This window comes from Entelurus aequoreus, linkage group LG09, assembly GCF_033978785.1.
Source record: "Entelurus aequoreus isolate RoL-2023_Sb linkage group LG09, RoL_Eaeq_v1.1, whole genome shotgun sequence".
In the NCBI taxonomy this organism is placed as follows: domain Eukaryota; kingdom Metazoa; phylum Chordata; class Actinopteri; order Syngnathiformes; family Syngnathidae; genus Entelurus; species Entelurus aequoreus.
This window is the reverse complement of record NC_084739.1, coordinates 53,324,812-53,351,266: the sequence shown is the minus strand read 5'-3', so window position 1 is coordinate 53,351,266 and position 26,455 is coordinate 53,324,812. Positions and strand designations below refer to the sequence as shown.

The window sequence follows — 26,455 nt, the reverse complement described above, 5'->3', positions numbered from 1 at the left end:
TCAGCCTCCTACCATCAGGCAGACGATACAGGAGCCTGAAAGCCAGGACTACGAGACTGACAAACAGTTTCTACCCACAGGCTATCAGGCTTGTGAATGCTAACCTGTGAATGCTAGCTCCCCCAGCTATCCCCCTTGTAGCTTTTTACTTTTATCTTTTGAACAAAAGATAGCTACCATGACCACCCCCAAACTGTGAACCATCACTGTAGACACTTTTAATCTTTGATCACTAAATACATTTTAAACTGCTGCTGTGACCCAATGTCACCTCCATATTTATACTGTTAACTGTGAATCAGAATGTGCAATAATGTTATGTTATTCACTGTGCCTTCTATATAGCTTATACTTTTTTAATACCTTATTTTAAACTGCTAAACTGTACATTTTTATTTTTTATTTTAGCTAAGTACCGTGACTTGTTGAAGGGTGGACTAACAAAGAAAGATTTTCATTGTACGGCAAACTGTCTGTTTAACTGTGCATATGACAATAAACAATCTTGAATCCTGAATCTTGAATCTTGAATTATCTTCCCGGCTATCCTGTCCGGAAGCTCGAAGAACCAGACCGCCGGGGCCTATCTGGACTCGGGGAGCCGACAAAAGCTTTATGGACCAGGAGTTTGCCCGACAGGCCGGAATCAGTCTCCTTCCCCTGGACACCTCACTACCGGCTCAAGCCCTGGATGGACACCCTCTGGGACCTATTACTCACCGCACGGAACCCTTATCCCTGACCCTCTCGGGCAACCACACCGAGACCCTCAGCCTTTGGATCCTTAATGCACCGATCGCTCCACTTGTCCTTGGCCCATCCTGGCTCCGGAAATATGACCCTCATATTTCCTGGTCCTCGGGAGAGGTCTTGGCCTGGAGTACGGCATGTCATGAACACTGTCTGAAATCTGCATTACCCGGGTCAGAGAGTCCCAGACCTACATCCCCTCCCGCAATATTCCTTCGGTTTAACATGATCTCGCCGCAGTCTTCGACAAGGAGCGTGCACTCTCCCTTCCCCCACACAGACCTTATGACTGCGCCATCAAACTAATCCCCAATGCTGTCCTTCCTTCTAGCCGCCTGTACAACATCTCCCTGCCTGAGAAACAAGTGGCAGTAGGATTTTTCTTTGTGGCTAAGAAAGACGGTTCATTGCGGCCCTGCATCGAGTACCATCAATTAAATAACATCACCATAAAGAACAAGTATCCACTACCCCTCCTGAGCTCGTCCGTCGAGCCCCTTGCGCCAGAGACCATCTTCAGCAGAATCGACCTCCATAATGCCTACCATCTAGTCCGCATCAAGGAGGGCGACGAATGGAAAACGGCATTCAACACACACCTGGGCCATTTTGAGTACAGGGTAATGCCTTTTGGACTTACTAATGCCCCACTGTCTTCCAGGAATTAGTTAATGACGTCTTGAGGGACATGTTGAACCAGTTTTTCGTTGTTTACTTGGATGACATTCTTGTGTTTTCTAGAAACCTACAGGAGCATCAGAGACACGTTCGCCTGGTTCTTCAGCGCTTGCTCGAGACCCGGTTATTCGTCAAAGCCGAGAAGTGCGAGTTCCATTTCCCCTTTGTCGGATTTTTGGGCTATATAATTGAGAAGGGGCACATCAGGGCAGACCCCAGGAAGGTCAAGGCAGTGATTGAGTGGCCCCAACCGACTACCCGCACGGAACTAAGGCGTTTCCTTGGGTTTGCGGGGTTCTACTGTGTCTTCATCCAGGACTTCAGCCAGGTAGGCGCTCCTCTTCATTCTCTCACATCTACTCTTTCGCTTTTTCAGTGGTCCAAGGATGCCAGCACAGCCTTCCAGACCCTCAAGAAGAGATTCAGTTCAGGGTTAGGGTTTTTTTTTTGGAATTTTGCCTATCGTTCACAATCATTAAGAGAGACAAGAAAACGTCTTTTTTTTTTAGGATTTTAAAGATGAGAAGAAAAAAAAACTTGAAAAATGCGGCTAACGGGAGTCACCATTGTATCTTTCAAAGCCCTCTATAACAACTTCAAAACCCTCCATCAACGTTCTATATACAGACTGCAAGTCTATATATAATGTAGTAAGAGACACATTCACAACAATATGTTCAATATTTACCGTATTGTCATCATTTTAATCAATAATGGGACTGATTTCTTCAGCGCATTGATTTATGTTTCCATAGCAGCGAAGGTCCAACTTCTGGCAACAAATGTGTGTGTTTTCTAATCATGGTAATAGACAACGAATACGACTATTTTGGGATAAAATAAGGATTTACTACCTTATCTTTTTGAAGCTTGATATACGGAGGATGAACTACTGCTTATAGAGGCGAGCACGAAGGAAGGGTAAGATGTTGGAGCAGACTTAAGTGAAGTGAAAATGTCTTTGAAACTAAAAAATTTTAACTTGAGCTAAGCTACTTTGATGTAAATGGATTGCATACCCAAAATAAATAGGAAAAAACATCCCCGGCCAGTTGGACAGGATAAACAACTGTCCATCAAGTGAGTCACTATACTATCAATCATGATACATGCAGCACGTCATGCATGTTAGTACAACTACAGTATATACGCTGGCTGGCTAGCTGTGTACAAACAAAATTAAATGTGGGCTCATACTTTACAGATATTGTAATATGATTGTTCATTTTTTTAGTCAGTACAGATTGGTGTCTTATTGCAGTGTGTTGTGCATTATAAAAACTCAAACACGTTTTGTGTTGTCGTAGAAGCTAGAAAGTGTGCTACAAAAAAAGTTCCTCAGTGTTGCCTCTTACAATAACAATGTTGCTTCAGCTTGGTTATTATACAGGCTACGGAACGTAAACAGAGGTGGGTAGAGTACCCAAAAATTGTACTCTAGTAAGAGTACCGTTACTTTAGAATAATATGACTCAAGTAAAAGTAAAAAGCAGTCATCAAAATAATTACTTGAGTAAGAGTACATAAGTATTCTGTGAAAAAACTACTTAAGTATTGAGAAACTTTTTGAATAACTTCTGATTTATTTAGTAGTTATTTCTTAATGGTTCTTGGACTACAAACATACTTAGTGTGTGTGTGTGTGTGCGTGTGTGTGTGTGTGTGTGTGTGTGTGTGTGTGTGTGTGTGTGTGTGTGTGTGTGTGTGTGTGTGTGTGTGTGTGTGTGTGTGTGTGTGTGTGTGTGTGTGTGTGTGTGTGTGTGTGAGTGTGTGTGTGTGTGTAAAACATTAAATTAATTTACAATTTACTTCAACATGTTTTCTCAAGTTGAAAGTGGAATTCTTGTAGGCTAAAATGTGAACATTTCTACTGACACAGTAACAGCACATTCTACTAATATTCTTTTTACAAGTTTGAAAGAATTCATTGAAGATTGTTTTGCTGCCTTGTCTGACGTCATGTCACTTTTTACAGTCAGTACATTCCTTTTTATTAAATTAGTCTGATTTTTCAAGTAATTCAGTTTCTTCTATTTTCACAGCAACATGTGAAGTCGTAGTTTCCATGCTCTTATCTCTAATGTGACTGATGGCCATACGCAGTGTGCCTCTCATACACTAGGGGGCGACTGTGGTCATTTCAGCTTGTTTAGCTATGTGAGATGTAAATACAGTAGAAGAACATAATGATGCATGCTAATAAGCTAGTGCTAGTAACTTTAAAGCTACGGATAAACAGTTAAGTACAACTTTCCACTGATTTTTTAAGTTGTTGTTAATATTTTAATGTGTTTAAATGATATTTGTGGTAATTAGGATCATCAGAGATATGCATAAAGATCGTTTTTTAGTCAACTGTTTTAGGAGGTTTCTGTTCAGCAGTTCTCTAAAACATGTCTTCTATGGGAACAGTCTTATACTTATTAAATGAGTCAGTAGATCTCCATTTTATCATATACTTCAAAAAATACTGACCTATTTCAGTTTCCAATAGGAGTGTTGCAATCGCGTGACCTCGAGACACGTCCGGGCAATTCCGAGTTTCGGGCAATGGTCTAAGCCCCATTAGGCTACTGTTTATTTACTTGAATCAGTGCAAATTGAGGCATATTTTGAAAGGTTTAAAGGCAAATATAAAAGCGATCATGAAAAACATATTTTAAATGGGATGGAGTGGATTTTTAAACTCTTAGGAAAAATATTTTTAAAAAAAAGAGTCTTAAACCATTTATCATGACCAAGAGATTACTGCTACATCACTTCACTTGACACTCATGGTATTTACAGAAGAAAGGATTGAAGGCACATCATGTCTTTATATCTGAGGGGTCCACAAATTAAACAGTAATCCGTGAAAGACAAAGTTGGACTTATTCGTACATCAATAAGCAACGTATTTGATTGACATAACAAGTCCTGCAGTGATCGTGATGCTAATGAGAAAAAAGGGATAAGTTTGTTTGCAGTTGATTTCCTGCAACAAATATTAGTCTCATCTACAATTCATGTCTGCAGTTACTTTTATGATGTGAAGTTCATATTTTGTGTCATTATTTGACTTTAGATGTCCCTGTTGTTCAGCATGGATCTTTGCTAGCGATATTAAGATACAGTTTATGCGGTTGAGCCTACAAGAGATGTATTCATTTAGTTTATTAATACTATTAAGGATATTTTCCTGATGCTAGCAAATATCACCAAAGACGCTATAATGTAGTCATCCTTGTCGAATAAAGCACTTGGCTCTTCTGCATAACAACAACTAAGCTTCAGTTTCTGTTATGAAAATGGAAAACGAAAACACGGTGAATTGGACCAACAATCACAATATTAATTACCAGGACTTAAGATGACGTTAGTTTATTTGCACAACCAGGTCTTTGTATTTATATTTAGGCATAGCAACCACAAAAGAACACAAACTCATGTGATCTCTTGTCCTTTCTTTACGTTTAGTTCTGCTCTCAAACAATACACTCACTCTCACTTGTTTTAATGCTACACTCAAGCTTCTTGACCATCGTGTGAACAAAGTCGCGAAGAAGAAAAACGGACGTGATGTCACATGCAACCCTCCTATATCTGTACTTTGTGCTTGTTTGATTGGTGAAATAGAATCAAACGTCACTACTGCTTACGTTGGATTGGCAAAACAGAGTGAAGTGACAGTGCCTGCCGGAAGCATGGTCGCTGACATAATCAATCAATCAATCAATCAATGTTTATTTATATAGCCCTAAATCACAAGTGTCTCAAAGGGCTGCACACGCCACAACAACATCCTCGGTACAGAGCCCACATAAGGGCAAGGAAAACTCACCCCAGTGGAACGTCGATGTGAATGACTATGAGAAACCTTGGAGAGGACCGCATATGTGGGTACCCCCCCAGGGGAGACCGAAAGCAATGGATGTCGAGTGGGTCTAGCATAATATTGTGAAAGTCCAGTCCATAGTGGATCTAACATATGAGTGAAAGTCCAGTCCATAGTGGATCCAACATAATAGTGAGAGTCCAGTCCATAGTGGGGCCAGCAGGAAACCATCCCGAGCGGAAACGGGTCAGCAGCGCAGAGATGTCCCCAACCGATGCGCAGGCGAGTGGTCCACCCCGGGTCCCGACTCTGGACAGCCAGCACTTCATCTATGGCCACCGGACCTGTGTGTCTCCCCCTCCACAAAAGAGATGGGGGCAGAGGAGAAAAAAAAGAAACGGAAGATCAACTAGTCTAAAAAGGGGGTCTATTTAAAGGCTAGAGTATACAAATGAGTTTTAAGATGGGACTTAAATGCTTCTACTGAGGTAGCATCTCTAACTGTTACCGGGAGGGCATTCCATAGTACTGGAGCCCGAATAGAAAACGCTCTATAGCCCGCAGACTTTTTTTGGGCTCTGGGAATCACTAATAAGCCGGAGTTCTTTGAATGCAGATTTCTTGCCGGGACATATGGTACAATACAATCGGCAAGATAGGCTGGAGCTAGACCGTGTAGTATTTTATACGTAAGTAGTAAAACCTTAAAGTCACATCTTAAAGGCCTACTGAAACCCACTACTACCGACCACGCAGTCTGAAAGTTTATATATCAATGATGAAATCTTAACATTGCAACACATGCCAATACGGCCGGGTTAACTTATAAAGTGCAATTTTAAAGTTCCCGCTAAACTTCCGGTTGAAAACGTCTTTGGATGATGACGTATGCGCGTGACGTAACCAGTGAAACAGAAGTATCGGTACCCCATTGAATACAATACAAAATAGCTCTGTTTTCATCTCATAATTCCACAGTATTCTGGACATCTGTGTTAGTGAATCTTTTGCAATTTGTTTAATGAACAATGAAGACTGCAAAGAAGAAAGTTGTAGGTGGGATCGGTGTATTAGCGACGGACTACAGCAACACAACCAGGAAGACTTTGACTCGGATAGCAGACGCGCTAGCCGACGCTAGCCACCGACCGCACGGATGATCATGTTGAAGTCCTTCGTCCTTCCGTCGATCGCTGGAACGCAGGTGAGCACGGGTGTTGATGAGCAGATGAGGGCTGGCTGGCGTAGGTGGGCCGCTAATGTTTTTATCATAGCTCTGTGAGGTCCCGTTACTAAGTTAGCTTCAATGGCGTCGTTAGCAACAGCATTTTTAAGCTTCGCCATGCTGGAAAGCATTAACCGTGTATTTACATGTCCCTGGTTTAATAGTATTGTTGATCTTCTGTCTATCCTTCCAGTCAGGGATTTATTTATTTTGTTTCTATATGCAGTTAAGCACGATGCTATCACGTTAGCTCCGTAGATAAGTTAGCTTCAATGGCGTCGTTAGCAACAGCATTTTTAAGCTTCGCCAGGCTGGAAAGCATTAACCGTGTATTTACATGTCCGTGGTTTAATAGTATTGTTGATCTTCTGTCTATCCTTCCAGTCAGGGATTTATTTATTTTGTTTCTATATGCAGTTAAGCACGATGCTATCACGTTAGCTCCATAGCTAAAGTGTTTCATCGATGTATTGTCGTGGAGATAAAAGTCACTGTGAATGTCCATTTCGCGTTCTCGACTCTCATTTTCAAGAGGATATAGTATCCGAGGTGGTTTAAAATACAAATCCGTGATCCACAATAGAAAAAGGAGAGAGTGTGGAATCCAATGAGCCAGCTTGTACCTAAGTTACGGTCAGAGCGAAAAAAGATATGTCTTGCACTGCATTCTAGTCTTTCACTCTAACGTTCCTCATCCACATATCTTTCATCCTCGCTCAAATTAATGGGGTAATCGTCGCTTTCTCGGTCCGAATCCCTCCCGCTGCTGGTGTAAACAATAGGAAAATATGAACAGTCAGTCCTTCCTCCGGTGTCGTCACGCTACTTCCGGTAGGGGCAAGGCTTTTTTTTAATCAGAGACCAAAAGTTGCAAACTTTATCGTCGTTGTTCTATACTAAATCCTTCCAGCAAAAATATGGCAATATCGCGAAATGATCAAGTATGACATATAGAATGGATCTGCTATCCCCGTTTAAATAAAAACATTTCATTTCAGTAGGCATTTAAGTGCACAGGAAGCCAGTGCAGGTGAGCCAGTATAGGCGTAATATGATCAAACTTTCTTGTTCTTGTCAAAAGTCTAGCAGCCGCATTTTGTACCAACTGTAATCTTTTAATGCTAGACATAGGGAGACCCGAAAATAATACGTTACAGTAATCGAGACGAGACGTAACGAATGCATGAATAATGATCTCAGCGTTCCTGGTGGACAAAATGGAACGAATTTTAGCAATATTACGGAGATGAAAGAAGGCCGTTTTAGTAACACTCTTAAAGGCCTACTGAAATGAATTTTTTTTATTTAAACGGGGATAGCAGATCTATTCTATGTGTCATACTTGATCATTTCGCGATATTGCCATATTTTTGCTGAAAGGATTTAGTATAGAACAACGACGATAAAGATTGCAACTTTTGGTATCTGATAAAAAAAAGGCTTGCACCTACCGGAAGTAGCGTGACGTAGTCAGTTGAACATATACGCAAAGTTCCCTATTGTTTACAATGATGGCCGCATGAAGTGAGAGAGATTCGGACCGAGAAAGCGACAATTTCCCCATTAATTTGAGCGAGGATGAAAGATTTGTGGATGAGTAAAGTGCAAGTGAAGGACTAGTGGGGAGTTGAAGCTATTCAGATAGGGAAGATGCTGTGAGAGCCGGGGGTGACCTGATATTCAGCTGGGAATGACTACAACAGTAAATAAACACAAGACATATATATACTCTATTAGCCACAACACAACCAGGCTTATATTTAATATGCCACAAATTAATCCTGCATAAAAACACCTGCGTGTTTGTTATGCTAGCTCCTAGCTCCTCTGCTAGCTCCTAGCTCCATAGAACACGCCAATACAATTCAAACACCTGATCAACACACACAATCACTCAGCCCAAAAGACCGTTTACCTAACCCAAGGTTCATAAAGCTTATATATTTTTAAAAAGTTACGTACGTGACGCGCACATACGGTCAAGTTATCGAATGTTTAGCAGCCAAGGCTGCATACTCACGGTACCTGATATTCAGCTGGGAATGACTACAACAGTAAATAAACACAAGACATATATATACTCTATTAGCCACAACACAACCAGGCTTATATTTAATATGCCACAAATTAATCCTGCATAATAACACCTGCGTGTTTGTTATGCTAGCTCCTAGCTCCTCTGCTAGCTCCTAGCTCCATAGAACACGCCAATACAATTCAAACACCTGATCAACACACACAATCACTCAGCCCAAAAGACCGTTCACCTAACCCAAGGTTCATAAAGCTTATATATTTTTAAAAAGTTACGTACGTGACGCGCACGTACGGTACGGTACGTGTTATGCTAGCTCCTCTGCTAGCTCCTAGCTCCATAGAACACGCCAATACAATTCAAACACATGATCAACACACACAATCACTCAGCCCAAAAGACCGTTCACCTAACCCAAGGTTCATAAAGCTTATATATTTTAAAAAAGTTACGTACATACGCAAAAAAAAGCCAAAGCTGCATACTCACAGTAGCACGTCTGCGTCTTTGTCATCCAAATCAAAGTAATCCTGGTAAGAGTCTGTGTTGTCCCAGTTCTCTACAGGCGTCTGTGTATCCAAATCAAAAGTCCTCCTGGTTAGAGTCTCTGTTATCCGAGTTCTTCCATCTTGACTGCATCTTTCGGGAATGTAAACAAAGAAGCGCCGGCTGTGTACTGTTGTGGCTGACTACGTTCGAAAAATACGTCCATTTCGCACCGACAACTTTCTTCTTTGCTTGCTTGGCTTCCTTCTCCATAATGCAATGAACATGATTGAAACAGATTCACGAACACAGATGTCCAGAATACTGTGGAATTATGAAATGAAAACAGAGCTTTTTCGTATCGGCTTCAATGTGGAAGGCATACCCGTGTTCGCCGGGCTACGTCACGCGCATACGTCATCCTCAGAGGCGTTTCGAACCGGAAGTTTAGCGGCAAATTTAAAATGTCACTTTATAAGTTAACCCGGCCGTATTGGCATGTGTTATAATGTTAAGATTTCATAATTGATATATAAACTATCAGACTGCGTGGTCGGTAGTAGTGGGTTTCAGTAGGCCTTTAATGTGTGACTCAAACGAGAGAGTTGGGTCGAAGATAATACCCAGATTCTTTACCGAGTCGCCTTGTGTAATTGTTTGGTTGTCAAATGTTAAGGTGGTATTATTAAATAGATGTCGGTGTCTCGCAGGAACTATAATCAGCATTTCCGTTTTCTTGGCGTTGAGTTGCAAAAAGTTAGCGGACATCCATTGTTTAATTTCATTAAGACACACCTCCAGCTGACTGCAATCCGGCGTGTTGGTCAGCTTTAGGGGCATGTAGAGTTGGGTGTCATCAGCATAACAGTGAAAGCTAACACCGTATTTGCGTATGATGAGTGCAGGGCCAAGAACCGAACCCTGGTGAAATCCGCACGTTACCTTAACATAGTCCGATGTCACATTGTTATGGGAGACGCACTGCATCCTGTCAGTAAGATAAGAGTTAAACCAAGACAAGGCTAGGTCTGACATACCAATACGTGTTTTGATACGCTCTAATAAAATATTATGATCGACGGTATCGAAAGCAGCGCTTAGATCAAGAAACAGCAACATAGATGACGCATCAGAATCCATCGTTAGCAATTAAGGCTGCAGCTAACGATTATTTTTCTATCGATTAATCTATAGATTATTTTTTCGATTAATCGGTTAATCTATAGATTATTTTTTTCGATTAATCTATAGATTATTTTTCCTTTTACCGATTATTTTTTTATTCAAAATGAAGATGAAAAAATAAAAGTAGGCCCGTTTTTTCAAAAGGCATGGCTTTTATTTACAAAAAAAAAGAAGTATGGCCACTCAGTCAACATTGACAACAACATGACTAAATATTCTGTAACAATGTAAACATTTAAAACTTTTAACATTTAACAAAATTAAAAGTAGCTTATTTGCTTTTTAATGTGCAAATATAAAAGTCAACATCCAGTGCAAATCTTAATATTCTGCAATAGTATAAGCATTTCAAAAGTAAAAGTATTGCTTATTTTGCTTTAAAATGTGCAAAAATAAAGATAAACATTCAATACAAAAAAGTGCAAAACGAAATATTCTGTAACAGTGTAAACATTTCAACAAAAGTGAAAGTATTGCTTAATTGCTAAAATGTGCAAAAATAAAGATAAACATCCAATACAAAAAAGTGCCAATATAAATATTCTGGAGCACTGTAAACATTAAGTATTGCTTTTAAAATGTGCAAAATAAACATCCAGTCCAACACAGTACACAATAACCAATTCTACTCATTCCAGTGAGTGTCTAACAGTTGTAATGAAGAAAGGTTAGCATGTGTACATGCTTTGGTTCTTTTCTTGTTTACAATATTCCCAGCAGCTGAAAATAGGCGCTCAGAAGGGGTCGATGTGGCTGGAACTGAGAGCTAATTAGCCTTCACCTCAAGCCAGGATTGCGAGTGAGCTGAGCTGCAGTTTAAGTTTCTAGAAGGTCAACGGGCTCATAGTGATGTTACTAGTAGTTGACTGGGAGGTGTTTATTATCATTTGGGGAGAGTCCGCTGCCTGATGCTCACCTGCTAAACACCTATCTGCTCCACCCTGAAGCGCTGACTACATGCGCTCTGAATACGCACTGCTGATTGGCTGATAATGCTTCGTGTGTACCAATCAGATGGTTGTGTGGGTGGGACAATGGTGCGTGTGTACCAATCAGATGGTTGTGTGGGTGGGACAATGCTGCGTGCTGAGACAGAGGCAGACGGAGCAAAGCAGCTTGTTAAGACTTTAGCTTTAGCTTAGAAACTCGTTCGGTACACCCCCGTACCGAACCGAAAGCCCCGTACCGAAACGGTTCAATACAAAACACGTACCGTTACACCTCTAGCAGATACAAATGACACATTCATGTTTTTGTGTAATGATGACAACGTATGCTCGCGCGGACGATTGACTAGTTGATGGTTTTCTTTTCAAATGTTCGTTCATAGCCGTTGTGCTGCTATGATAGGCCATTTCCGCTCGACACAGTGTGCATACAACAACATTATTAGGCCGTTTATTGAAATACTCCCACACTTTTGGCATGCTTTTCCCCCCTCGCTCGCACCGCTCGCATCGTCTTCTTTGATCGTCTGCTTTGCGCTTCGCCATGACGGTAATGTGACGTCACTATGCGACGCGTCGACGCAAAAAAACGGCGTCGACGTATTTACGTAACCGATGACGTCGACTACGTCGACGCGTCGTTTCAGCCTTATTAGCAATAGATCATTAGTCATTTTTGCGAGGGCTGTCTCCGTAGAGTGATTTGCCCTGAAACCGGATTGAAAAGGTTCACAGAGATTGTTAGACACTAAGTGTTCATTTAGCTGCTGTGCAACAATTTTTTCGAGGATTTTCAAAATAAAGGGAAGGTGGGACACCGACCAGTCGGTAGTTTACCATGAGGTCAGGATTGAGGTTAGGTCTTTTGAGCAGAGGATGAATAACTGCTTTTTTGAATGCTAGGGGAACAGTGCCAGAGGAAAGTGATAAGTTTATAATATTTAGCACTGATAAGATATGAAAGATAAGAATATATCTTTGCAAGCCTTAATCGATAATTATAAATACTTGTCATATAAATAAATGTAACGATCGGAATGAAACTCAATGTAACAGAGTAAAAGTAGTGTTTATTCTTCTCAAAAACATGCGAGTAAAAGTAAAAAGTATGTTACATTAAAACTACACTGACAAGTACAATTTATCCAAAAAGTTACTTAAGTAAATGTAACGGAGTAAGTGTAGCGCGTTACTACCCAACTCTGAATGTAAATTAAGTATTGTTAACGATTTTTGAATGTATTTTTAAAGTGATTTTGAGGTAGAATTGATTGCTCCCATTAGTTGCATTGCTAGCCACCAAAAACGAGACGATATGTACATGATCAAATGCAAAAAACCACAACTTTTGTCTTCTTGTCTCTCATAAGTAATGTGAAAAAAAAATTGCAGTTCCCCTTTGAACTAGAATTTATTTAAAGGATGCATGTTTTACATAGTTTATTAGAATACATGATAAATAAATTGTTTATTTTTAGTCTACAATTCTAACAATTACAATAAAGAAAACAACTGTGGCATACCCCCTGCTTAAAATATTTTCTACTACAAAAACACTAACGGCTGGACCACCAGAAAACGACATGTATCAAGTGAAAGGTCAAATTCAAAAATGTCAAAAATTAAACGGTGATAGGTTAATTTGTAAGGTGAGTAGGTTTGTTACAAATTTCACATATAACACCCTGTCATTTAAAACTACTGATGGCTAATCTATTCCTGTAACTCATCACAATGTAAATGACACCTGAGTAGAACAAAGTGTATTATCTCACTGACCAGTCTAACAGCAACCATGTTTATATATTTTATATCACAAACATCTCTCTCTTCTGTAAATGATCTGGCAGACGCATATCTGTGTACGAGTCCCATAAACTCGGTGGCCCCTGCGTTTTAACCCTGGTAACCCTGTGCATTAGGTGCCACTGTACATTCATATTAAAAATGTTCGAGTGAGCTGAATGTTTTCAAATTTAAAGCCTTAAATCAATTGAGAAATGTGGGGACTTAAAACAAAAAGTAAAATATTTCAACAGGGATAGTTTCGTGGGAAATGTGGAATTCGGAATTTATGTGTCCATAATGTCCCTCATGTTCATGATAGAGCTGAAGATTCTGATGTTGGAATGGTTTAAGAAATGTAGAATGAGTGGAGCATCATAGAATGGGTCAGAATAAGAATAATAGAGAGAAGAATGTTGGTGAACATACATATTTTCATCTTTTACATTTCAGTCACCATGCATGGAATTCATGAGAGCATTTAGTTTGAACAGCCAAACAAAAACAATGAAAAAAGCATTTTCTTTTCTGTGTACTACTACAACTGAGCAAGCAGTGAAGTAACTTACCTGGGCCGATACAGAAGCCACCGATGATACCAACCACAAAGCCAACGCTGATATAGCGCATGAAAGGTGAATGATTCTGTGGAGATAGACAATAGTATGTCAGTTCTTATTATATACTACTATGTGACAGTCAGTCTATTTCATTTATATAGCATCAATTATCAACAGAGGTTATCTGAAGACATTTTCCACGTAGAGCAAGACAACCAACCAAACTCCACATTAGCAAGAACTTGGCGATGGCCCAGGGGCGGACTTACCATTAAGCAAACACAGGCAGTTGTCTGGGGGCCTGAAATTTCCAGCGACCCCACAGATTCTCATAAAAAAAAAGATTGATAAAGTTTTCTTCAATTTAAAACAATTCTTTATTTTTTGTGTTGATTTGTGCGCTTTAAAGTACATTAAAATGTTCAATCAGTTATGATCATATTCGACAGGTGCCCTCTTCCTTTCTTACGCAATATCAATCATCCATCCATCCATCCATCCATGTTCTACCGCCTGTCCCTTTACAGATAACATTCACACTCACATTCACACACTAGGGCCAATTTAGTGTTGCCAATCAACCTATCCCCAGGTGCATGTCTTTGGATGTTTACTGACACGGCACCTTGAAAAAGGGCATGCAGTTTCCCAGCATGCCTGGCCGTTGAGCTGTTGTCATTGTGCTGTGAGCTGAGCTGAAGCAGTAAAATCATATTAACGAAGATAATATGTGTGTGCCGGTTCATCTTTGGTACACCACATACCCAAACCTGGTGTCAGAAGTGGACGTAACCTAGTGTCTATGGCTGCATTGTGTCATCGAGCTCAAGCCCCAGGAGGTCCAGGCGGGGAAATTAAGGAGTGTTTAGGAAGCAAAGTGTCGACGTGTCGACAAATGTTGACAATAAAATTTGTCGCCCATAATTATATTTGTCGACAATAGTCATGACGTCACACTCGTGTTTTTCCTGGCGGAATCAGGTCTGCATCGCCACTTGCAAAAACATTGTCAGTGATAACATGTTAAGTGTGAGAATATTTCCTCTTATTCTTGTTAAAAACATGAATACCTTCCTCATTTTGCAAAGCAGACCTTGTTTTTATGGCTGTATATCTGTGATACGAGAGCATTTAAAGCGGAGGCATGATGTCGTACATCTGTAGGGAGGACGTGGTCTTAACCTCGGTAAGAGTGTCAGCTTATGCCTTGCTACCTAGTTAACACGTTTGCGTTCATTTTAGTCTAAGTCAGCCAGCTAAACTTTGTCTACATTCATTCAAGTACTTTTTAATGCAGTGTCAATTTGCAATGCCGTATAAAAGGGCACAATAACAAACGCGAACCGCGTGCGCACAGACGCAGACACACTCACACATAGACAGACAAGGCACCAATGCGGAGGTATCATAATATTAAAAATACAATTTATTAACACATTGAATCTATTAGAGTGCTAAAACTGCCAAGAGTTAATCAATAGTCTTGTGTGCAGCGTTTTAAACTCATCATCACAAAATGCTTTATTTATTTTTGAGGAAGTTAGATTTTGTGTTTGATTGTTTGTTTTCATTGCTGCTATTTTACCAGTTTTTTTATACATAGATAAGGTTATTTTTGTAAATCAATTTGACTTTCCTTTCTTTTAAATAGACAATGTTTAATAGTAATTTTAGTTTTTGCAACAGCTGAATGAGCAGCAGTTACAGTAAAAATAAATATTTATGAATTAATTAGTCGGGCAGCACGGTGTAACAGGGGTTAGTACGTGTGCCTCACAATACAAAAGTCCTGGGATCTTTCTGTGTAGCAACACTAAATTGGCCCTGGAGTGTGAATGTGAATTTTGTCTGTTTATCTGTGTTGGCTCTGCGATGAGGTGGCGACTTGTCCAGGGTGTACCCCACCTTCCGCCCATGTGCAGCTGGGATAGGCTCCAGCACCCCCGCGGCCCCATAAGGGACAAGCGGTAGAAAATGAATGGATGGAATGCATTAATCATCTTTGTTGTTAGTAAGCACATGCCTAAAATAACTTAAGCTGCATTTAGAAGTCCATGGAAAAATTAGAGCCATTAAATATGTGTACGCTTTATTATCCGACTAATCGTGAAGATAATTGTTAACTAATCGACTATCAAAATAATCGTTAGTTACAGCCCTATTGATGAGGCAGGAGTTGAAGTGCATCGAAGAGTTGTTCTGCCATAAGTTGGTCAACTTGATTGTCACGGCGCCAAGATTACCCACCTTGGTGGTGTTAGCATTGTCACCCTTGACCCGGAAACAGAAGTTCCGCTTGGAGAATATCTTATTTGATTGCCACAACATAATAGTAGAAAATACGACCAATACGGCACTCTAAGACATATAAGATATATACATTTTCTTAAATCCATAATGTATTAAAGCTGCAATATTTGAGGCACACTTAGCAAGGGATGACTCTACTTTTTTTAGACAAATCATAAGCAATTATCTGTGTGCTCATTCTATCCAAATGAGTTTCAGTCAGGCATTTTCCATGGATGAGCTGGAGACTAAGCATTATTTTACTTTTTGTTGTAATATAATAATTATAATACCATACATGGAAAAGGATGAACAATTTATGTAAACCAATGACTTGGTCCTCAAAGAAAACCCACAAAAACACACACTTACTTGTAAAATTAAGGAACAAGTGATCCCAGCACTGCAGACACCCATCATGGTAAAACCACCAATCATAAGAGGCTTCCTCCCCAGCTTCTCTATGGTGAAACACTGCAGAAGAAGGTCAGAATGACACACTTTTTATTAATAACTTAATAATAATAATAATAATAATTATTATTATTAAGCATCTACCCCAATGAGTCCAGCAATGATCTCTATTACTCCAGTTCCTGCTGTCGTATACGGTATTTCCACATCAGGGATTCCTGCATTCTCAAATATGTCATTGGTGTAGAACCAGATCTGCCATGGAAAACAATTTTTTTTCAATGCATTTGTAAATATGGAATACTTACATCTAGTGCAGTGGTCTGCAAACTGTGGGCCTGGAGCCGCATGCGGCTCTTTTATCCCTGTGTTGTGGCTCCAGCTAGTTTATGCTTCTGTGTACTGTAGTCACTATGTCATAATGAGACTTTAAAAGCTCTGCATCAGCCATTCAATTCTAAGGGCAGTGTTTTCTGGTGAGAAACCATGACACCCAACTTGTCATGATTTAGCTTGTAAGCGTCCTTTGTTGCTATAAACAATGGTAACTAGAGAGCGATTGAGTGTTTTTGGAACTGTTGCTGTGCTACAATATTTGAATTGCAAACAAAACATTTTTCAAAGGTGGGCAGTATGTCTCATAATTAAATCACAACAACACAGGACAAGTACTTTGCCGCGTCGCTACTATCAAGGTTAGGCTTTATTTTAGGTGTACATCACGCTACACAAAAAGATTTGGAGGGGGACGCCATAGCTCGCCTTAACGCAGCAACATATACAAGAAACATGGAAGAAATAGGGATGTGTGACAACTAGTGTTAGGTATAATGCTGTTACATAATAATGGCGTTACTAACACACACACAACCTTAACTTCAACGGGGGAATAATACAACAATTTAATGAAGTGATGCATGTGATCCCACAATACTCTGTTTGTGGACAAGTAGACATGCAGCCACCAAAGCAGATAAATTAAACATTTATTTTTCAAAGTAATTTGCCTAACACTGATGATCACAAAACAAAAATCCAGCAAAATTTGATTTTGACTAATTGCCAGGTGGCTACAGGTGTGGGTCAATGCCTACAGTGAGGTAATAAGGAAAAACTAGAAAATAAACCAGAACCAAAATAACATTCAAAATATGGGGGTGGGGGGAGAACAAGACAGGAACTTAATGTTTTAGATCAGGGGCAACATGACCTTGCTTGTGATTTTTTTATTACATTAGCTGCACATCTTTATTTTTGAGAATATCCCATTGTCAGTTTGTCGGGCACAATTTTTTGGGGTGTGTTTAAAGACCCAATGAGTCAGTGCGAGCCTATTGTGTCTAAAATAACTACATTGCAGGCTATGGCGACACAACCAGGACGTTTTGGTTTTGTCGAGTGGCCAATACTAGTGTAGTATTGAGCCATTTTTAATCTTGCAAAAGCTTAATTTAGAGCAGAATTACATAATGTTTTAGTATCAATAAAACAAAGCTAAGATGTGGATGTTGTGTTTCAAATTTAGCATATATTGATAGACCTATATTGTATTGGTTTTAGTATCTTTAATGCACAAAATGTATCAAAATGGCATTGCATTCTTCAAATGTTGTTTATGTGGCCCTCGCTGGATAAAGTTTGCCTTAAATCATGGTCCACATGCCCCTCCCAGTCCAGTCAGCCAATTTACTATCCTGAGGTCCATGCTCCAGTGAAGTTTAGGCACAGGCGGCTAATGTTACGGCCAATATGTGGGATGAGGATAGTAGGCGTACATGCAGGCAGTGTAACCAATCGGGTCACATAGCAAGATCTTGTAAACTCTTCTGAAACCATCACAGGTTTGAACTAAGTGCCCCTGCATATCTGATGTGTGACCATCACCTTAGGCTCCTAGTGGATGTTGGTTTAAGGGTTGCTCCTGTAAAACATTGCGAAAATGTAATTTGGGTTAAAGAGTATCAGAAAAAAACAAAAGAAGAAACGGAAGGTCATGGGAAACTGCACAGTTGGTGGGATCCAGATTCTGGTGGTTGAAATAGTTGGGAACACAGGGTTGGTTTATCTGGATAGGTCAGAAAAGGGAGGCAATGAAAACACTATTCACAGAATGTCCTTAAAACGTGCGTTGGCAAAATAGACGAGGCACCCAGAGTCAGCAGAGGAGAGAGCAAGCCATATGAGCCCAACACTGTACTAGTAAAGGCTTTTAAACGCAGTTGCCATTGTTGGGACTTGGTCAAGGTGTTGACCCCGGATGCAGAGACGGGAGGCAAGATGGAATCAAAAAAGGACAGTCTTTAATTAAGACCAAAAGCTTAACAAAAGGTGATGGGGCAAAAATGCACACCATAAAACATAGCCAATAAGCAGGAACTTCAGAGGTCGGTGGGGGTAAAGGCCAGGGCACACTGAGCAAAGGAAACGTCCACAACAGATATCTTCTCCACCTCAGGGAGGAAAGAAAAACACACGGAGGTTAGGTGTATAATAACAAGGGCGAAAAAACGTACCCGGACTTGGAGGTCAAGGAAAAGCATACAACGTGAAAAGAACAGGAAACAATAACCAGCAAGGCACAGCTGTCTGTGCCCAGCTTAAATAATCCATGAACTGATTAGCTGCAGGTGTGCCCCAAGGCCCGCCCCTCACCCAGGAAGAGTAAACTAAAAAAAGAGGCACAACTGGGAAAATACAGGCACAAAATAAAAGGGAAGGCAGGAAAACAATAAAACACAACAGTACCCCCCTCCTAAATTTATGCCCCCTGGCGGCTTATCTGGCTTCTCCGGAAAACGATCGTAAAACGCAGCTAATATTGTAGGGTCAAGAACAGGGGCGTCACTAGCTTTTAAGGACAAGGGGGGCTTAGCCCCCAGGAGATGCACAGGATGCGAGCGAACGTAGCGCACGAGCACCAGGCATGTGATTTTTCCGTCTAAAGTCGGAATTCCATCTTTTTTAATCTCGGGAAAAAAAAAATTATCTCCCGTTTTTCAGTTTTTTTTGCCGACCCTAAATCAAGATTCGAGACGTAGTTTATATTACGCTGTAGTTGATTGGTCGATATGTTCCTTGTGACCAATCAGGACATCTGTTATGAATGATGACGTTAATAACGTCATCATTCATAATGGTTATTACCGCCATTGTCCATATGTAAACGATGTCGGTTCTCGAGAGAAAGGACGCTTTACGAGTAAAAGAAATTGATAAACATGTCAAAAATAAGTTTCGATGGGACTGGATGGAAAGGGAAATCACTGATACTGTTGGGAAGAAGGAAGTTACGACTTTGTTCGGTGATTTTATTCGGAAAATCGATCGTCCCAGAAAGGTTTTGTGCACGTGGTGTCATGATAATATTGACTATGGATCACGAGGTTTCAAGGCTTTGGAAGTACATGCGAAACGCCAAAAACATATGAAACCACTTGAAGCAAGGAAAACAAACTTTTCACTAGCTGGTACTTTTGGATGTCAACCGAAAGTGACATCGAGAGGAAAGATCCACCCACAACCCACTTCAGTTGCAGACAGGGTTGTTGTTAATGAGGTAAGCTAAAAAAATATTTGCTTGCGAAATACGCTTGTTTGTTTTAAATATTAACCAATTATTGCTTTGCGAAATATAAATGGGTTTTTCTAAAAATAAAAAGCCACATGAAAATATATTATGAAATTACAGAAATTCTTAGAGTCGCATTATTGATTCCAGTTAACAATTTATTTGAAATAAATTTGCATAAAATACTATTTTGTAATATTAAGTTCTTATGTAGTCTCTTGAAACTATTGTCAGTGGTGTAACAATCTTGAAGGTAAATATTTTCACACTTGTTTCATGCAATATGTAAGTGTCCTCACATTATTATTATTTCCTATTTTCAAATATGAGTAAACAATACTAAACATGTTTAATTATTTTCATAAATTTATATCCTATTTTGGCGAAAAGAATGAAATGTTTACATTTGGTATTTTGTTCTATTTATCCAAAAATCCAAAAAAGAAGCTACAAAAGCAGAGACCAAAAGGAAAATGCAGGCTGTTCAGAAATTTGCAAGGAAAGCTCATGTTAGGGCGAGAAAGCTAATGTGTGAAGTGAACTGAAGTAATGTGGTAATACTGTAAATAAACTGCAGATAATAACACTGATCAATGTGACACCTGTGGATGTGAAATGAACACAAGATGTAAATATTAGTGACTAAATACTGTTGGGACTGAACCATATACAGTGATTCATTAGGATAATTGGGTTATGTATGTTCTATTAATGATGTTTTCATGTCTTTAAACACTAAAATATTTTCTTCAAATGGTGCTGTCTTTGTTAATTTTAGCATGTTAAATTGGTGAAAAACCAGGAGCTTCGGGGGGCGTTGCCCCCCTTGTCCCCCCACCTGGCCTTCGTCCCCCAGACCCCCGGAAATGTTTTCAGTCTTTTTCATTGTGGTCAAATCACATACCTGGAGCACAAAACTTCACAAACGGCTAACAAAGACTTAGAAATTAATCATTGTTATTATTATTATTTCAGTGGGTTTATTTTCAATGTGTGTTCAGTACAACAACAAACATGGGTTTGCACAGTGACATTTTGTTTACAGCATCAACAAGAAACAATTACTTGCATGATCCTTCAAGATACACTGAAACCCAATGAAAGTCATGGCATTAGCCTCTGTTATTCATTCACAACATAGAGGCTAATACCACCACTTTCGCTCACAATACAATAATTGTTTGTTCCCAAATATTTTGAAGTTGCACAGATTACATTTTGGGCACATATGTGACTAAAATGATTGCAAATTCAAGCCCTGGAAATATTACTTAATTACTTGAATTAAAGTAATATCTGGATCGGGATAATTTGGCTTGTACATCATATATTTATATATACACTACCGTTCAAAAGTTTGGGGTCACCCAAACAACTTTGTGGAATAACCTTCATTTCTAAGAACAAGAATAGACTGTGGAGTTTCAGATGAAAGTTATCTTTTTCTGGCCATTTTGAGCGTTTAATTGACCCCACAAATGTGATGCTCCAGAAACTCAATCTGCTCAAAGGAAGGTCAGTTTTGTAGCTTCTGTAACGAGCTAAACTGTTTTCAGATGTGTGAACATGATTGCACAAGGGTTTTCTAATCATCAATTAGCCTTCTGAGCCAATGAGCAAACACATTGTACCATTAGAACACTGGACTGATAGTTGCTGGAAATGGGCCTCTATACACCTATGTAGATATTGCACCAAAAACCAGACATTTGCAGCTAGAATAGTCATTTACCACATTAGCAATGTATAGAGTGTATTTCTTTAAAGTTAAGACTAGTTTAAAGTTATCTTCATTGAAAAGTACAGTGCTTTTCCTTCAAAAATAAGGACATTTCAATGTGACCCCAAACTTTTGAACGGTAGTATATATATATATATATATATATATATTATGGCAAGCCGTTAAGGAAATTAAATATATATGGAAGTCTGAATAGAAATGAGAAACGTTTATATATACTGTAAATAAGAAAGACTAAGAGTCTGTCTGCTGATCTGAAAAAGAGCCAAAGCTGTCAAAGAGCTGAGGGACCATCTTCAAAGTGCAACGCTGAAACAAATAATGCAAACAATAAAACGTAACTTCCAGGGCTTGAGATTAATGTAGTCCCGTCGTCCCGGGGACGGTAAAAAAAATGCACTGGACAAAATTAAATGCTCCCTGGGACGATGGCTTTTAACCATTTTCTTTCTTTTTCTTTTTATGTATTTATTCAAGATCTTTAATCTTTAATTTTACATTTTATATTAAATGTCTTGGTTTTTCCACCCTCTGAAAATCCTATGAAATGTTTAACAAGCCATACTATAATAATACAACAGCTATTAATGTAACAATACAATAAAACAAATGTATTTAATGATGTTTTTTTCATTATTTTAACTGTATATAGATTCTACAAGAAACACAAAACTTAAAAACTAAATTATTTACAATTGCAGACACAAGGTTCTTGTTCTGCAGTGCTGTGTGCTAATGTGCTTTGTACACCTGCAGGACCGCAAGCAAGGTCGCAGAGAAAATGCGGACTGGATTTTGAGTGATGTGGGCATTTTCTATATGAACAAGTGGAATGGATTGGATACCGACGCACTAAAGGGGCTCTCTATCTTGCGCTATGAAGTGAGGGGAAACTGAGTGAATATAGACAGGTTATATTATTATTTATTTAAACTCATATTCGGGCCACTTTATAAAGAATATGTCGGCATGTATTTGAAAAAAAAAAAAAAAAAAAAATTGAATTTTTTTTATTTATTTTTTTTAACACCAAATTATTTAGGGGGGCTTAAGAACATTTTAGGGGGGCTTGAGCCCCCCTAAAATAGGCCTAACAACGCCAATGGTCAAGAATAAGGGAACAAGGAACCCCGGATTGGTCCTCTGGGCCGAAACCTTCCCAGTCGACCAGATACTGGAAACCCCTGCCCCTTCTCCTCACGTCGCGAATGGCCTTGACTGTAAATGTGGGATGACCATCAATAAGCCTGAGTGGTGGAGGAGGCACTTCCAGCTTCTTTGAGTCCAACTGAAGAGGTAGGTCGCGAGATGACAGCCACACCCTCTGACCGGGCTTGTATTCTGACACTATGCTGCGGTGGCGGTCAGCGAGACACTGGTTGCGCTCTGAGGTGCGCTAAAGTGAAGTCCGGGTATTATGCCAGGCTTGACGTGCACGGCGCAGGTAGGCAGCCACAGACGGGACGGAAACCTTGGATTCCAGGGAAGGAAAAGCAGGAGGCTGGTACCCGTAGGCGGAGTGAAAAGGAGACATGCCTGTTGCAGAGCTGACTAGAGTATTATGGGCATACTAGATCCAAGGTAGGCTGAGTGCCCATGAGGCCGGCTGATGGTGGCAAACGCAGCGGATAGCGGCCTCCAGATCTTGATTGGCACGCTCAGTCTGACCCTTTTTCTGCGGGTGGTATCCCAAAGAAAGGTTGGGCGATGCTCCTAAAGACTTACAGAAGGCCTTCCAAATAACAGATGAAAATTGTCTATCCGAAACCACATCAACAGGGATTCAATGCAGCCGGAAAATGTGGCGTACCAGCAACTCAGCAGTCTCGAGTGCAGAAGGCAAATAGGGAAGAGCAATGAAATGGACAATTTTAGAAAAACGGTCCACCAAAGTGATATAACTGTGTTGCCATTGGATGGTGAGGTGGCACAGGCCGACACAAAGTAGCCCAACAGAAGCGCTGGGATAGGAGAAAAGATGTGCGGGTTATCCCTGGGTGGCAGGCGACCTTGGAGCTGTGGGCCCAGTTCAGGACTTCTGGTCGAAGCTCTAGGACCACAAACAAACACCCCGAGACAGTTCTTGGGGGAGGGAAAGTTCTTTAGTGCCTCCATCACCCGACCTTCAATGTCCCACTGTAATGCTCCCAGCACTCGGAGGGATGTTGGTCTCCGCCTTGACCTCTTCCGAGGGACAGGAATATATTCTCGACAGGGTGTCCGGTTTACCGTTCTGGGATATGGGGCGGAACGTCATGGTGAAGTTGAATCTGGCGAAGAATAGTGCCCACCTTGCCTGTGTCGGGTTGAGCCGTTGAGCGGTGCGAATGTAGGCCAGATTCTTGTGGTCTGTGAACACAACAGCCAGTGCCTCCATTCTTGAAGAGGCAAAACAACAGCAAGTAGTTCTCTATTGCCAATGTCGTAATTGTGTTCCGCTGGAGTATAGCGACGGGAGAAAAAAGCGCAGGGGTGCAGTCTCTGGTCGGATTAGGAACGCTGGGAGAGGACCGCCCCTGCGGCGGAGTCTGATGCGTCGATCTCAACAAAAAATTGGGAAGAAGTGTTAGGATGAACAAGAACCGGTGCAGTGAACAACAATTTGAGTCTATCAAAAGAAGACTGAGCGTCCGAGGTCCACAAAAAGCAAAGCTTAGTGGATGTAAGTCTCGTCAAGGGTTCAGCTGCCTGACTACAATTTCGGATAAAACGATGATAAAAGTTTGCAAAACCTAAAAACTTTTGGAGGTGCTTTCTAAAGGTGGGAGTAGGCCTATCAACTACTGCTTGGATCTTAACCAGATCCGCTCTATGAATCCCCAAAAAGGAACGGACTCAGAATTAAACACACATTTCTCACCTTTACAAAAAGACGGTTTTCGAGAAGACGGAGAACAAAACGAACATGCTGACGTGTAATTCGGGAGTGGGTGAGAAAACAAGGATATCACCAAATACACCACCACAAAGCGGTCGAGCACGTCCTGCAGGACATCATTGATGAGGCCAAGAAACACAGCGGAAGCATTGGTGAGACCAAACGGCATAACAAGGTATTCAAAATGTCCTAGTGGTGTGTTAAATGCAGTTTTCCATTCATCTACCTCCCTTATTCTAATCAGATGATATGCGTTGCGGAGGTCCATTTTAGTGAAGTGTCTAGCAGCGTATAGAGGGTTGAAAGCCGAATCGAGAAGCAGGAGAGGATATTTATCTTAACAATGAAATCATTAAGGGCGTGGTAATCGATGCAAGGGCGTAGTGACTTATATTTCTATTCCACTAAAAAGAAACCGGCAGCTAGAGGAGAGTTGGAGGGACGGATGAGACCAAACGCAAGAGAAGTGGTAAAATAGTCCTCTAGTGAATCTCTTTAGTGTTTAGAAATGTTGTATTGTCGCGAATAATGGAGTGTAGCCCCAGGTAAGAGATTGATACTACAATCATAGGAGCGATCTTTGCTAAATACTTCTCTAAGATTGTGGAAAACAGTGGGGACAACAGACAAATCTATGACTTCCTGGGTGTCAACACGTTCCCTAAGATCTTCTTCATCCATCCATCTCACTGTCCCTTTATTTAAACTGTCCACCATGGGTGCCCGAGCTTTCAGCCGCTCTGCCCCACATCTTTGGAACTCTTTACCACCAGACCTTCGCAACTTAAATTCAATATCCCTCTTCAAATCAAGACTCAAAACATATCTATTCCTGACTGCTTATTCATTGTAATCATCTTTTCTTTTCTCTTTGTTGTTGTTGTTGTTGTTGTTTTATCCAATTTGATTTTATTGTTGTGATTTTGTACGGTGTCCTTGAGTGCCCAGAAAGGCGCCTTATAAATAAAATGTATTATTATTATTATTATTAAGGCACTGTGCGAGGGCATGTTAAGTTAAAGTTAAAGTACCAATGATTGTCACACACACACTAGGTGTGGCGAAATTATTCTCTGCATTCGACCCATCACCCTTGATCACCCCCTGGGAGGTGAGGGGAGCAGTGGGCAGCAGCGGTGGCCGCGCCCGGGAATCATTTTTTGGTGATTTAACCCCCAATTCCAACCCTTGATGCTGAGTGTCAAGCAGGGAGGTAATGGGTCCCATTTTTGTAGTCTTTGGTATGACTCGGTTTGAACTCACAACTTACCGATCTCAGGGCGGACACTCTAACCACTAGGCAACTGAGTTGGATGTGGACCGGAGACAATGTGTATGGCAAAATACTCCCCAGTTAGTGATAGTTGTCTTGGCCCAATCGATATGGGGATTGTGTTTAGCAAGCCAGGTAAGCCCGAGCACAATTGGAGCAGAACTAGAGGGAATGACTAGAAAATTAATAGATTCAAAGTGGTTACCAGATAATTGAAGGGATAAGTGATTAGTCTGATGGGTTACGCTCGCCGGGTGTCCTCTGTCAAAAGATCGGACAACTCTAGGTCTAGGTAATTTAGAAAGAGGTATGGAAAAACGCTTAATGACTGATTCATCAATAAAATTATAATCGGCACCAGAGTCAATGAGAGCCCTAATGTCCAATTTCTGATCCTTAATCCAGGCAAGTTTACCCGAGAGTTGAACCCTAAACAACATCTGTCCTGTAGCTGGCAGTCGAGGAGCAGGGTCGGTCGCTGGAGATCTGGATCGTAGCTTGAATAAGACGGTGGGCAGGGCGAAGAGGACAGCGCGCGATGAGATGTTGCGATGAGATGTTGCGCTTCGCCGCAATATAAACACAGCTGCAAATGAAGGCGTCGACTCCTCTCAGCGGGGCAGAGACATTTTCCTCCAAGCTGCATTGGTTCCCCCTCCAATGATATCGGCTGGGCATCGACATTGGGTGTCGGTCCGATAGCAGTTTGACAAAAGCAACAGCACCACTCGCACTATACGCCGAGGCGCCGCGTCCCTGCTGCCGGGAGTCTCTGTCTCTCCCAGTCAATGAGACGATTTTCGGTCTCCACTGCCAAAGCCACAAAC

The 26,455-nt window shown here is 40.7% G+C and overlaps 1 pseudogene; it reads right to left on the bottom strand.

Annotated features, from left to right (window-relative positions):
• Positions 1 to 26,455, bottom strand: part of LOC133656996 (solute carrier family 2, facilitated glucose transporter member 9-like) — a 68,907-nt pseudogene that overhangs the window by 37,374 nt on the left and 5,078 nt on the right.